Source organism: Amblyomma maculatum, chromosome 2 (assembly GCF_055883805.1).
Source record: "Amblyomma maculatum isolate TAMU_Amacu chromosome 2, ASM5588380v1, whole genome shotgun sequence".
Taxonomy (NCBI): domain Eukaryota; kingdom Metazoa; phylum Arthropoda; class Arachnida; order Ixodida; family Ixodidae; genus Amblyomma; species Amblyomma maculatum.
In genome coordinates this window covers 215072959-215088444 of record NC_139345.1, presented here as the reverse complement: position 1 = coordinate 215088444, position 15486 = coordinate 215072959, and the positions used below count along the sequence as shown (strand labels likewise).

Below are 15486 nucleotides of genomic sequence, written 5' to 3'. Positions count from 1 at the left end.
GGATATGGGTGGACAGAGAATATATCCGTAATCTGCGATTGCTGCTGACATTGCCTTGCTAAGTAACTCGGCCGATGAGCTGCAAGTAATGATTGGTGACGTAGACAGGAAAAGTAGAAAAATAGGATTAAAAATTAATATGCAAGAAGACTAACGTAATGTTCAACAGTCTCGGGAAGGAACAGCTGTTTACGTTAGGTAGCGAAGCACTGGAAGTAGTAGGCGAATATGTCTACATAGGACAGGTAGTAACCACAGATCCGGACCATGAAAAGGAAATAGCAAGAAGAATAAGATTATGATGAAGCACATTTGGCAAGCACTCGCAGATTATGTCTAGCAGCTTACCGGTATCGCTCAAGGGAAAAGTATACAACAGTTGCATCTTACCTGTACTCACTTATGGGGCTGAAACGTGGAAGTTAACCGAGAGGGTTCTAGTGAAGTTGAGGACACTTCAGAGGGCTATGGAACGAAACATGGTACGGGTAACATTAAGAGATAAGAAGCATGCAGAGTGGATCAGTGAAATAACTCAAGTTACTGACATTTTAGTGGAAATAAAGAAGAGGAAATGGACATGGGAGGAACATGTAGTTCGAAGAGAGGATAACCTATGATAGCTTAGGGTAACAAAGTGGATTCCAAGGGAAGGAAAGCGTAGCAGGGGGCGGCAGGAAGTTAGGTGGGCTGATGAGGTTAAGTTCGCAGGGGTCTAGTAATTGCAGCTAACACAGAACCGGGTTAATTGAAAAAATATGGGAGAGACCTTCACCCTGCAGTAGGTATAGTCAGACTGATGATGATAATTATGATGATGATGATGCAGTGCACCCCCTCCCCCTCAATTCCCAGCTCCGGCCATTTGACTTAGTTGTGTTGGCAAAGGCTGTCCAATAATCAGTATAACAGCCAAGTAAACTGCTTCAGAGAGCAGGCGCGATGCACCGCACGCGCCGAGGGCTGCTCGGTGAGGGTGGGCGTGGCTCTCGCTCTCCCTTCAACGTTCCGCCGCCAGGTAGCGGCCCTCCCGTAAAGAGGACCATCGATCTCGGATGCAGAGCAAAGTGCGTCGCCCGCAGTTTTGTGTGTACTTTTGGGAAGCCTTCGCCGTTCAGTCGCCGGCAATGAAGAAAACAGAATTTGTGTCGTGCTTCCTCAAAACCAATGGTGATTTTTTTTTCCTCCATGGCATAGATGTATCGTTCAATGTCAGCGGCTCCTTCTCTATAGGAAAAAACAGGAAAACCAATGTGAAGGCAATTTGTAATTTTTTCTTATTATCTTTCCGGTTTTAATATATTTGCGGCGTTGTTGGTCAAAGAAAGAATATCCATTTCTAAACCAAATTTAGGAACAGCTGTGTCTCTTTTTACCAGGTTCTAAATGAAAACGTCCAAGAGAATGTCGTAAGAATTCCGCTTACATCGTCGGAAAAATTACACACTAGATACAAATGCTCTGAGCTTCCATCAAAACAAAAGCGAAAATTTCTTGGTTCTTGTTGTGGATCCCAATCCCATTCGAGTCACTACAACGCTATTTTAAAATCCTCGCAGTAAAAAATACTCTTCATATATTTTATTTTCAACGAGGCAGGTTTCATTTTCTACTTGGAAGACAAACTTTTTAGCGTCCTTCCATACTTAACTTCAACTCAGCGGAACGTGGTAATGTTAGCGGAGCAGCCCGCTCTATGTCATTACAACTTTTATACGAACCTGGGTACCAGTTATTTCATGGTTCTCATACAACAAGATTGATACTTCTGACACTAAATGCTAGAACAGCTACGTGATATCTAATAAGCATCCCAGAAAAGAAATCTTCACTTCTAAAAGAAGTTTAAACTGTGCGGTTTGTTAGACGTGATGGATTTAATTATTCTTGTAGCTGTGCTAGCGTGCGCTAGAGGTTCATCTTAAAATTTTCTAGGTAAAAATTTTCAAGAACCGTTGAGCATTCCTTTTAAACAAAAATAGGTGTTTGATTATGTCAAGCGTTGCCAATGTCAAATTCATTTTTCAGAAAGAGGCAGCTTAAAACGGGAGCTGGAAATTCATCTACTACGGGCTAATTAATTCACACGTTAATAGTGAGAAAACACAATCTGCTTAGTGAATGTGTGATTGGGTATTTATTTCAGTATGCGGGCACAACGGATTAGAAGAGATATATGACTTTTATTTGCCGCAGGTTGCTTTGGTGGAGGAAATATTTAAATGCTACGATAACTAAGTGCTTGAAAGTAGATGGTGAGAAGCGTAGATTGTTAGGTGTTCCCAAAGTCACTTCTCTAAAAAGGTTTCCTGCAGGAGGTAACAGGGGAAAGTTGATTTCGACAAGTTTGTCAGCCTTCGGGAGCAAAATATATAAAGTGAACCATAATGCTGTTACGTTTCCTGGAACAGCGTGCCAAAAGTCGGAAACAACTAAGACAATGCGAACTTTTATTGCCGACATTCGTGCACAGGACAGCCACATAATGAGCATATTTAAAACAGACACATATGATACCGCTGTCAGTGGTATTCGTGCACTGGCTAAATTCAAAGAGCAAGTCTTTATGGAGGTCATTACGAAAGTAAAAATACAGTTGCGGTGATGGGTCAGTGATTCTTTCCGCCATCAGGCAACCATAAGTCCGCATCGTGCGACAGAAGGCCATATGTGGTCCTTTTTTTGGTCGATGACACTTCTGTCAAGCACTTCACACCATAAGAGCCGAGCACCAGGACGGGGAAGATAAAGCTGGGTAACGGGTGCACCAGGGATTGATTGTGGTTGGCAGCGCTTGGACAGACGGGCGGAGCGCAGAAAACAGAATGCCACCGGCGCTGAACTTCAACTTTACTCCAGAAACGCCTAAAGACTGCTTATATACGCAGAAAAAGCGCATTTTTGATGCTCGTGGCAGCAGCAAGAGACATGACAGATGGAAAAGGAAACAAAACCAGGTCTGGAGGACAGAAAACTGGGCGAGATGGTTTGTGCAAAAATGAGACATTGTTTAACAGCACCATTACCACGGACAGGCAGGGTTTAAGTGGGATAACACGGCACTGTGTTGTCCTGTTTTCTGTGCTCTGTCCGTGTGCGTAAGCACTGTCCCCTGCAATGGATCAGCGCGAACTAGCCCAACAGCTTGTCGCATACCAGAGATCGAAACTGGTGCCTCCTGAATGCAAGGCGGATGCTCTTCCACAATACCACTACATTAGAGTGGTGAAGTATTCTCAAAGAGTCGTATGTGCAGAGAGGCTTCATCGACAACGGCTTAACCTCTAAATAGAGGAAATGTTTCTTTTTTTTCGTCGCTAACCTTGCCTCTTTCTGTCGATTAGGGCAATTCTTAAGCTGTTTCAAAACCACAACGGCTTAACCTTTAATTAGAGGAAATGTTTCTTTTGTTTCGTCGCTAACCTTGCCTCTTTCTGTCGATTAGGGCAATTCTTAAGCTGTTTCAAAACCACCCTGATTGCAATTTGTTTATTTTATTCCGTAAAATCTGGTGGTTAAATATTTCTAAGGCCTTGTTTATGTCACGACATTGCTGCAATCATCTGCCCATCTACATTTTGCAATTGTATAACTGCCATACTTGACTAATAATGTGTTTATTTTGCACATAATATGTTCATTATGTGTATCAATTAGTCGCACTCACAGGCTAGGTAAGAAGTCATCAGCTAGACCATATATCATATTTTTTCTGGATTTCAGGGAAAAAGCATAGCTCTTAAAAACTTCCAACAAACATAAACGCCTAGATATTTCTATCCAGATCGATTACTCGCCGGCTACTTTAAAGAGACAGAAGATGTGGTGGCAGAGTACAAAATACGAGAATCTGCAAGGCCGGAAAAGGTTTCTTGTTCATGGCAAATTGCGCATTGACAGCGACGTATTTGTCAGGACGAGACGAAACAAGAGAAACGAGAACGCCAGTAAATTTCATCCCCCCCCCCCCAAGTACATTGCACATGATCCATCCAGGATAAGCATGTTAGTCTTGTAAACATACGGAGTATTGTAAACATGACTAACCTACTTGAAGGAGGCTTTTTTTTATTCTAGAATCCGCACATCAATGTCATTACGGAAACTTAGTTGCAGAGTGCGGTCAGCAATGAGTAGTTCAGTCAGCATTCAGATTTTCTGGTTGGTTGGTTTGTTGGTTGGTTTGTAGGGTTTAACGTCCCAAAGCAACTCAGGCTATGAGAGACGCCGTAGTGGAGGACTCCGGAAATTTCGACCACCTGGGGTTCTTTAACGTGCACTGATATCGCACAGCACACGGGCGCCTTTTGCTTTTCGCCTCCATCGAAAAGAAGCCGCCGAGGCCGGGATTCGATCCCGCGTCCTTGGGAACAGTAGTCGGGCGCCGTAACCACTGCGCCACCCCGGCGGGGTTCAGATTTTCTGGTAAAGGCAGCCCGACCAAGGGAGGTGGTGTAGCTGCAATAACCAAATCGGACATAGAAACCGTCCTTCTTGCAGATGTTAAAGATGTTGAATGTTTATGCTTAAATATGAACCTATTTCGGCATGTTTTCGTATTGTATGCAGTTTATAGACCACTAGAGCCTATTCCCGACCTTCTAATAAAGCTCAGAGATCATATGAGACAGTAAATGCATGACACCAAATAAAACATTATATTGGTTTGTGACTTCAACTTTCCTTGCATTGACTGGAACCGCTTGCTTTCCAGTGCCGACTCTGAAAAATGATGCAAACTATGTTTGATATCATGTTTGAAAATAATCTCGTTCAAATTATCAATGAGCCCACGCGTCTAGGCAATTCGTCTAGTTTTGCCTTTGATTTGGTTTTTATTGACCGCTGTTTTGATGATTAAGTTGTGTCTGTCGATTCCGGCATATCCGATCATATAATGGTATCTGTTTGCTTGGCACTTCTTTTGAAATGTGTTAGAAATGATCTAGTAAGTAAAAGGATGAAGGATTTTGAGCATGCCGATGATGATGCTACTTTAAATTACTTAGATTTTCAGTTTGCTGACTTATGTGATGATGATGCTGCTGCTGTTCTTCGGAACAAATTTAAGAATTAGCCCCTTTTGCTTGAGAAATTATGTTCCTGATAAAACAAAGAGAACAGCCAAATATACACCATGTATGAATAGGTATATAATACATTCAAAACGGAAGGCCAAACGCCTACAAACGAAAAGAACAGCATCTCATGCTTTCAACGAAGCTCGCGAACCTTTTTCCGATGTTATTGCACGTGCAAAGTTTTTTTTTATTTTAACAGTACTATCCCTAAATTCATTTCTGAGGATCCTCAAAGGTTCTGGAACATTATGAATGAAGCCAAAGAATCGTATAACAAATGTACCATAACGATGCAGTATTAAACAATTCTAAGAATATTACACAAAACTTTAACCAATATTTTCAGTGTTTTTTCCGCGCCCGCTGGACCTTCACCTTTCCCCTCGAATTTCCTCAATGATACTGATTTGATTTTACATGAAGGGGTATTGAACATGCTGCTTAGACCAAAAGTTAAATCTTCTCCGGGAGCTGATAGTACACCAGACGCATTCCTTTGTCGTTCCGCTGAAACATTATGCAACTTCCTCGTTTTAATTTTCGAGCTTCTATTAGAACTGCATCCATACCTGATGACTGGAAGACTGCGCGCGTGGTGCCCGTACCGAAGAGCGCTGACCCACATCTTTTGTCTAACTACCACCCGATACCTTTGTTATGTTCTTCTTGTATATTCACTAAGCATATCGTAGCTAACCTTATTTCAAAATTTCTTCAAGATATTAACATTTTATCGCTACACCAGTATGACTTCAGGAAAGAGTTTGCTACGGCTTCACAGTTTATTATGTTTCGTGGTTCGTGCGAAGGAGCAGACAAGTTTCCAGGGTCGAAGCGACGTTTATTGCCACATATGCGTTTGTGCGTGGCTGGTCGAGATGAGCCCCTGAGCAGGTTGCGGCGCACGCCTTTTATCAGTTCTGGCAAGCATGCGCATTAGCGGCTGCGGCGATAAGTCGGACACCTCATCCCTCCCCTTTTAGATTGGTTTATTAACAAGTGATCCCTTCATGGATCACTGCCTTGTCGTGGCGGAGGGGCTTGCGAAACTCGATGAAGTCGTGAGCTCTGCTGTGTAGGGCCACCCAAGATAGACAGGTCACGGCAGAGAGTTCTGACAAAATGTGATTCACTGGAGAAGGTAATGGCAACCCACTCCAGTATTTCCTGCCAAGAAAACCCTATGGCCAGTCACAATACCATTAATAATATGGCGCCGAAAGATGAGCCCCCCAGGTTGGAAGGCGTCCCACATGTTACTGGGGATGAACAAAGGGCGATTCCTAGTAGCTCCAGGACGAATGAAGCGGCTGGGCTAAAGCCAAAAGGACGCTCAGTTGTGGATGTGTCGGGAAGCGACCGGAAAGTCCGATGTTGCAAGGAGATATATCACATAGCAACATGGAATGTAAGATCTATGACGCAAGGTAAACTGGATATCGTCAAGCGAGAAATGGACAGATTGAACATTGATATCTTGGGTATCAGCGAGCTCAAGTGGACTGGAATGGGAGAATTTAACTCCGGCGACCATTATGTCTTTTATTGTGGGCACGAATCCAAGAGAAGGAATGGGGTCGCTCTCATAGTAAACAGAAGAATGGGCAAAGCAGTGCTAGGGTACAACCCCAAAAACGACCGAATGATGTCACTTCGGATCCAAGGTCACCCTTTGAACATAACAGTTATCCAAGTCTATGCACCGACCACTACTGCTGAAGAAGCTGACGTTGAGAGATTTTATGCGGACCTACAATGCCTTTTAGATCGCACCCCATCATCAGACGTCGTTTTTCTCATAGGAGACTGGAATGCTAAGGTAGGGAGTGAAGAAATATCCGGAATTACAGGCAAGTTCGGTCTTGGTGAGCCAAATGAAGCTGGGCAGAGGCTAGTAGAGTTTTGTCAAGAAAACAACCTGACCATAGCGAATACTCATTTTCAACAGCACAAGAGGCCTGTACACATGGACTTCACCGGACGGTCTGTACAGGAATCAGATCGATTATATTATTTGCCGGCAGAGATGGAGAAGCGCTATACAAGCAGTAAAAACAAGGCCTGGGGCCGATTGTGGCACCGATCATCAGCTTCTTGTTGCCAAAATTAAGCTTCGATTGAGGAAAACGCAGAAAACTAGAAGGCCTTTCAGGTATGATCTGGATCAAATTCCATTAGAATATGCTGTGGAAGTGAGGAATCGATTTCAAGAATTAGATCTAGAAGACAAAGAGCCCGAAGAGATGTGGACTGATGTTCGTGATATAATACAAGAAGTTGCTACTAAGGTAGTTCCAAAGCAAAAGAAATGCAAGAATGCAAACTGGTTATCTGAAGAGGCTTTGCAAATAGCTGAGGAAAGGAGGATGGCAAAAGTTATGGGGGAAAGAGAAAGATAGTACAAGGTTCTCAATGCGGATTTTCAGAAAATAGCAAGGAGAGATAAGAATGCCTTCCTGAACATACAGTGCCAAGCAGTTGAGGACAACAGCCAATTAAGGAACACAAGAGCTCTGTATAAGACAATCAAAGATATCAAAGGAAGCTTCTGTGCTAAGCTAGGCGTGATAAAGGACCAACGAGGCAAGGACCTCACTGAAGCCTCAGAGATAAAGAAGAGGTGGCAGGAATACACAGAAGAACTGTACAAGAAGGACCCGAATGTGCAAACCCAACATAAGACGGTTGGGATCACTGATCTCGAGCCGTGAATCCTGAAGAGTGAAGTTGAATGGGCCTTAGCCAGCCTTGCTAAGAACAAAGCTAGCGGAATTGATGGCATTCCAGCTGAGTTGCTTCAAAACCTCAACCACGACGCTGTTAACACACTGCATACATTATGTCAGAAGATTTGGACAACCCTGCAGTGGCCACAGGATTGGAGGAGGTCAGTTTACATCCCCATTCCAAAGAAAGGCAGTGCCAAAGATTGTTCCAACTACCGCACGATCGCGCTTATTTCGCATGCTAGCAAGGTGATGTTAAAAATCCTGCAAGGTAGGCTGCAGCAGTATGTGGATCGGGAGCTTCCGGACGTGCAAGCTGGGTTTCGCAAGGGCAGAGGAACTAGAGACCAAATTGCCAACCTTCGCTGGATCATGGAAAAAGCAAGAGAGTTCCAGAAACCCATTTACTTCTGCTTTATTGATTATGCGAAAGCGTTTGACTGCGTAGATCACAGCAGATTGTGGCAAGCTCTCCAAGAGATGGGAGTTCCAATTCACCTCATCTGTCTCCTCAGGAACCTGTATGAAGGGCAAGAGGCCACAGTCAGAACTGGGCATGGTCTTACTGATTGGTTTCCGATTGAGAAAGGGGTGAGGCAAGGCTGCATACTGTCGCCCTGTCTATTTAACCTATATGCAGAGTGCATCATGAGGAAGGCCGGTTTGGACGAGTCTTCAGCTGGAGTGAAGATTGCTGGAAAACGTATGAACAACCTTAGATATGCGGATGATACCACTTTAATGGCAGAAAGTGAAGCGGAACTCAAGAGACTTCTGATGCGCGTACAAGAAGAGAGTGAGAAGTTTGGGCTTAAACTGAACATTAAAAAGACGAAGATCATGGCGTCTTGCCCTATCAAGTCCTGGAGCATCAATGGACAAGAAGTGGAAGCTGTGACAGATTTTCTGTTCTTGGGCTCGAAGATTACCTCGGAAGGAAACTGCAGCCATGAAATTAGGAGACGCCTGCTTCTGGGAAAGAGAGCAATGGTTAGCCTTGACCGCCTAGTAAAGAGCAGAGACATTAGTCTGCCAACCAAGATCCGTATAACTCGTGCTATGGTCTTTCCAGTTGGGATGTATGGATGCGAGAGTTGGACTGTGAAAAAGGCTGGCCGCCGAAGAATTGACGCGTTTGAATTGTGGTGCTGGCGAAGACTCTTGAGAGTTCCTTGGACTGGCAGAAGATCAAATCAGTCGATATTGTCGACAATAAACCCTGACTGCTCATTGGAGGGTCAAATTTTAAAGTTAAAGCTCAGCTACTTTGGTCATCTGATGAGAAGAGAGGAGTCGCTGGAGAAAGATTTCATGTTGGGAAAGGTTGAGGGTTGCCGGAGAAGGGGTCGGCAACGAACGCGATGGTTAGATGGCATCCTCGAGGCACTGCAGATGAAGTTATGTGATGTTAGGAAGATAGTGAGAGACCGGAAAGCGTGGCGTGACATGGTCCATAGGGTCACGAAGAGTCGGACACGACTGAACGCCTGAACTGAACTGATTAACAAGCTAAACTCCAGCTTGATATCTGTCCGGTGGTCGACGGTCTCTAGCCGGGTACCGTCGTGCACCTGTCGTCTGGATCTCTTGCGAAACGGCAGGACCACTGGTGGTAGGAGCGGAGGATATCACTGGGTCAACGCTTGCTGGAGACGCCAGGAACTCGTATTCATCCTGGTCAGATGTCTCGTGGTTCGGTGCCGTGGCCCGCGCGAGTAGCTGGTCCTTGTGACGACGCCAGGTGAAACTGCCTCTGGGTGTGGTAGCACGAATGTTAAACGACAAATGGCCGGACTGGCCAACAACCACACCAGGGACCCCGTTCGGTCTGCCTCGATAATTGCGAGCCATCACTTGGTCACCGACTGCTATGTCACGATCATGACGTGGGCGAACCACGGATTCTTGAACTGATTATATGCAACCCTTCTTCCCACCGCTGGCTTAACAACATCGAGTCGATTTCGCAGCCGTCGTCCCAGTAATAAGTTTGAAGGTGACTCACTTATTGTCGCATGGGGCGAGTTGCGATAGGTGAGCAAAAACTTGTGAAGCCTCAGATGTAATGCGTCCGCTCCGCTAGACTTACGAAGAGCGTTTTTAAGTGTCTGAATAAAACACTCTGCAAGCCCGTTTGAGCTCGGACGATACGGTGCTGTAAGCACGGGACGACAGCACAATTCTTTTACAAAAAGCTTGAACTCTTCGGAAGTAAACTGCGGGCCGCTATATGCGACAACGGTTTCTGGGAAACCAATACGCGCGAACAGTTCTCTCAATTTGTCAACTGTAGCATCGGGCGTAGCCGAGCGCATAACAAACACTTCCGGCCACTTGGAGTGCACGTCGACGAATACAAGAAACATTGCGTGCAAAAATGGGGCCAGCAACATCTATAGGTACGCGCTGCTATGGTGCTTTTGGCCAAGACCAAGGATGCAGGGGCGCTTTGCACGGCTCGCAACGCTGTTCTAGACAACTTACGCAGGACGCTCGAGGTCCGTCTCGATGGACGGCCCCCACATGTAGATGCGCACTAGATGATTGCTGCGCACGATGCCTGGGTGCGCTTCGTGGAGTAAGTCCAGCAGCAAATTGCGCAACATTGCCGGTACGACCACTCGAATCCTGAGCATGATGCAGCCTTGGTGAACTGTGAGCTCATTGCGTCTGCCAAGAAAAAAAAAAAACTTCAAATCTTTTTCAATCAGAGACGCCAGCCACCCCACATTTATGAAATCGATTCCTTTACAAAGCATGGGGTTCCAAGCTGTAGTTCGAGCAATGTCCCGGCTTGAAACTGGCATTGATTGCAACCGTAATGAATAAAAAGTTTCCTCGCTTTTTTGCGTTTCGTCTTTCACCACTGATAACGGCAGGCGCGAACAGAAATCGGCTTCAGCATTCTCGCTTGATTTTCTGAAGATAAGCGAATACCGGCGAGCTGACAATGGGACAGCCCATCGCTGCAAACGCTCTGCTGCGATAGTCGGAACGTCGGTTGTTGGGCCGAATATTGTTTGAAGCGGTTTATGGTCGGTGACTAATGTGACCGAACGACCGTAAACGTAGAAATGAAACTTTTTAACTCCAAATATTATCGCGAGGGCCTCTTTCTCAATCTGGCTGTGTTTATTTTTGGCATCGGTCGAGGTACTTACGCGATGCGAAAGCGATTGGCTTTGTGCTGCCATCATCCAAAATGTGAGAAAGAACCGCGCCTAAACCATAGTGCGAGGCGAGCATGATAGCTGCAATGGTTTGCGCGAGTCGTAGTGCGCCAAAATCGGTGGAGAGGCTAGCAAGTTCTTTATCTTAGCGAACGCTTCCTGGGAACGCTCATCGCAGCACCATTGGGCGTTTTTACATAGTGGCCTGAAAAAATGGTTACGCCAACATTGCTAAGTTAGGAACTTTCCGTAGAAATTGGCGACTCCCAGGACCGACTGCAGCTGCTGCCTGTCTTTAGGGGCTGGAGCCTTTAGGAGTGCGTCAACCTTCTCCGTCGTTGCAGAGATGCCTTGTGCGCTGATTCTATGTCCGAGGTAGCGAAGGCCCTGTTGAAACAAATTACAAGGGTTCAACGCTGCTGAATCAAATATTGAGCTAAAGCATTAGCTGCGGGCAACCGGGCATTCTTCTTCTCTTTTTCTTCTTCCTCAGCCCACATATAAAGCCCCGCTTTAACCAAGCCGTACGAACGTGCCTTAGTGGCCTATAAGGGTAACTAACGTGAATGCCAGGGTCCTAGCAGGCTGATTCTGACATAACCGTCCCGTGTGAAATGAGAGGCCCAAGTTGGCAACTCCTGCCTACCGCTTAAGTTGGTAGCGCAGCTCTCACTCTAGTGTCACGTGGGATGTGACGTCACAGCTTCACGTGAGTAAGACGTGGCTACCGGCCGCGCTACGCTGAAGACTCGAGGCTGGTGTGGTTTTGCTTTCGCAAAACGAACACTTCACTTTCTTGACACGAACGCCTCTTTCTAGAAGTCGTTTTAACACAGCTTCCAGATTGATGAAATGCTCTTCGGTATTTTTACCAGTCACCAGAATGTCGTCTAGTTAGCAGCAAACCCCATGTGCGCCCTTCAGAATGCTGTCCATTATTCTTTGGAAAATCTCCGTTGCGGACGAAATTCCAAACGCTTGTCGAATAATAGCAAATAAACATTTTTTCGTATTCAACGTCAGGTATTGTTTTGACGACTAAGATATGACCACTTGCGGGTAGGCCCGATTGAGATCAATCTTCAAGAAATGCTTACCTCCCGACAAGGCTGTCAAGAGGTCGTCTACCTTCGGTAATGGGTAGAGGTCGACATGAAGGCAGGGATTAGCGGTTGTCTTGTAGTCGCTGCAAATACGTATGCTACCATCTTACTTGATTACGGGTACCACCGGCGTGGCGTATTGTGACGTCGTAACCCACGATATAACAGCCAGTTTTTCCATTTTATCCAGTTCAGCGTCGAATGCTTTTTGCAAAGCGAACGGGAACTTTTTTAGGGATCTCGGCTTCATATCAGGTTTCAGAAAAGGTTCGGTGCGTTCTTCTGTTATCGTGCCTAACTCGTCTTTTAAAGGGGGTTGGTACTTGGCCAGCAAAGCGTCAAGCCCCTTTTTTACGCTGATATGAGTAGGAGCGTCTGACCTTGTTCAGGTTCCAGATTTTCGTCCACGTTATTGCTTCCGTCGCGGATAGGACAGGTCCAACTTTCTTGGATTACAGCAAGGCGTTCGAGCTAGTACCGCATAACAAGGTAACAGAGAACTTCAAATGATAGGATTGCCCAATTTTCTTGTTGCTTGGGTATCCATGCGTTTATTGCAACGGAAACAGTATGTTACAATTAACAGAGAAGCTTCTTGGGCTCTTCTGGTCACATCTGGTGTCCCTCACGGCAGTGTGCTTGGGCCGCTGCAATTTTTGATATAGTTTAACGATATTGTCGATGTGATTAATGCGCGTATGCAGATCCTGTTGTATGCAGACGACTTATAATATTTTAGTGACATAAGATCACATGACGATTAGGCTCTCTTTAACGCGACCCTTAACAATATTCTGACATGGTGTCGTAGTTGGGGTACTAAACTAAACTCTGAAAAGACCCTCTTACTACGTGTTACAAGAAAACCTAATACAATAAAATTCTCTTTTTTTCTGGATTCAGGTCCAAGTGCTGAAGTTAACAATGATAATTATCTTCTTGTGACATTAACAAGCTGGAACACGCACATCTCTAACACTTGCCTTTCGAAAACTTTTCTGCGCTATAAGCTAAAAGACGCACCTCAAAGCAAAAAAGTTGCACCTTTTTGGAGTTCAATGCATACGAAACCTTTCTAAGCACTAAATTAGAGCATGCCTGTATTGTATGGGACCCGCATACTATCACCAACATAAATGCACGAGAGCGAATCAAAAACGAAGCTGTCCGATTCATGTTTTCGCAGCTTACCCATCAGTACCGGTGAAAAGTTTTATATTTATTATTTATGCATAAAGTTGGAATAAATTTTTCCCCGTACCTGATACTATCGAACTCCAGACAAACCCGACACTCCCACTCTTTTCTTTGACTCCTTACTTTGCTAAGACTAGCTTACTTCAACACTCTTTCCGCAGACCACCAGCGATTGGAACAGCTTGCCAGCCATCCTGACTAGTTTCTTCACCTGATAGATGACCATGTTCAGCATTATTGCATGTTCTGCAATTATCATTTTTAATTCCTGCTGCTTGTGCTCTGTGTTTTTCGCATTTTGCTATTATTGCTCACTTGTAATAATTTGTTTCGAATCCACTCCTGTTTAGGGCGCACGGTCTGCAGTATGTAATAAATAAAATAAAATAAATACCTGTACCCACCACTTATATAATAGCCCCGAACTAAGGGAATTTAAGGTAATAAAGTGATGCGATGTGATATATAACGACAGCCACACTACTTTTGGTAGGAGCTCTATTGAGCAATTGTTTCTGGTTCAGATCAGCGGAGTAAGTATATTTAAGAAGTTTAAAACAGTCTAGAGAGCTCATTATGTCCTTTTTTGGCTACAAATTTGTTGGCCCAAGGCCTCCAGGCCGCCGTGTAGGCGGATAAGTTGACGCCTAGCCTTATCTGTTAGAGATTGAAGGTTTACCACCACCGCCACCGCAAATTTGTTGATATGAATACCCAGTATTTAAAAAATCTGTTTTGATAACGCCTTCAATTGATACCGGCCTATACCTTGTTGAGCAAGAGCGATGTCTGTGCGTTTGCATATGCGAGCAATTCTTCCTATTAATGTCCCAGCATTAATCCGGATATGCAGAGCATAGCTAAATCGTATAGCGCTTCCATGATCGTTTGTAATGCCTTCCCGCTACAATTAAAAAACACCCGTCTTTAGTAAACGAAAAACAGCGGATTGTTGCCCAGGAATTTCTAGTGAAAGCCAGTACAGATCGTCGTAGTATAATACCACATTTTGTTCTACTTCCTCTTCAAAATTATGGTTATGGTGTGGTAACAGAAAGGTTGAATTGTGTTTCAGAAATGTTTTAGGTTAGCCATATGGATGCAAAACTGGCAGCCATTCATGTTACTTACATTGTACTTTATAGCTTGATTAAAGGTAAGTAGCACTTTCAACGGAATACAACGCGATCATCCGGGTCATCTGGTCTCACCGCCATATTCTTTTCCCATGCACTGTGGAGGCAAAGCAACGTGATTAAACACACCCCCTCGATTATGGACAGGCAAGAACCGTATACCGCGCGGCGTGATTAGTTTATCTTTTTTTAAAGGCCCACTGTCCACCCTCCGGTCGAAAATATTTTCTTCCCCGGTGACTGTGAGACTTCGCCCCTAGAACGCAAGGCCGCAAAATGTTTTTGAAAAGAGTAACTAATAACGCAGTTACAGCCACCGCAATCACCCGATTCTGTCATGCCTCTCTCCTTCCATTCCCTCGCAAAGGTTTTTCACTCTCCTGCCCGTGGTCGTCTAGCCTCCGCAATACAAATTCCCCTTCCTCCTCCGCGTTTGGCGGGAGGTGGGGCGTGGCTCTCCGCGAGCGCGAAAAAAAAAAAAGAAACAGTCGAGGGAGCGCGCGCCGCTGGATTCAGCCTGGCCGTGGCGAGGGAAAAGCGCGCTGCGAGCGGTAGACACCCATCCTTCTCCCGTCAGTCAGCGAGACGGACCAATTGACGTCGTTCCCGGTACGTACGTCATTATCGTGGCCCGTCGGGCCAGCGCAGGGAGCGGTGAAGCTGGCTTCTCAAAGGAGAGCATGAGGGAGCTTTGAATTGTATTTTCGATGCTTTGCGGCGCGCGTGTCGCTGTAGAATTTTGCACAGACTATCTCCGGTACCTGAACGAAACACTGGGCTCCTTTTCTTAAAAGGGCTTTCCCTAGACAGTGGCCCTTTAAAGTCCTCTCCAAGATATCTAAGGGAAATACGGCATCTCCGCCGTGAAAGAGGTCTAAAGTTTTTGGTTTATGGCAAATCAAGCAGTCTACCGATCAGGGGACAAAGACGCTATTTTCCTTCACTATGGTTGAACAGGTAATGTACCGCTGTGTAAAAGAAAGAAGATCATTTCTGCTGATTATCGTACTGGCATATTTTTAACTCATTTAAGACATTTTTACCTTCCCCCTCCACAGTGCAATGAACGATAC

The 15486-nt window shown here is 45.1% G+C and overlaps 1 pseudogene; it reads right to left on the bottom strand.

Moving 5' to 3' along the window:
• Positions 1-9356: 9356 nt before the first annotated feature.
• LOC146201266 (uncharacterized) lies at positions 9357-10614 on the bottom strand (annotated as a pseudogene).
• Between the last annotated feature and the right edge of the window lie 4872 nt (positions 10615-15486).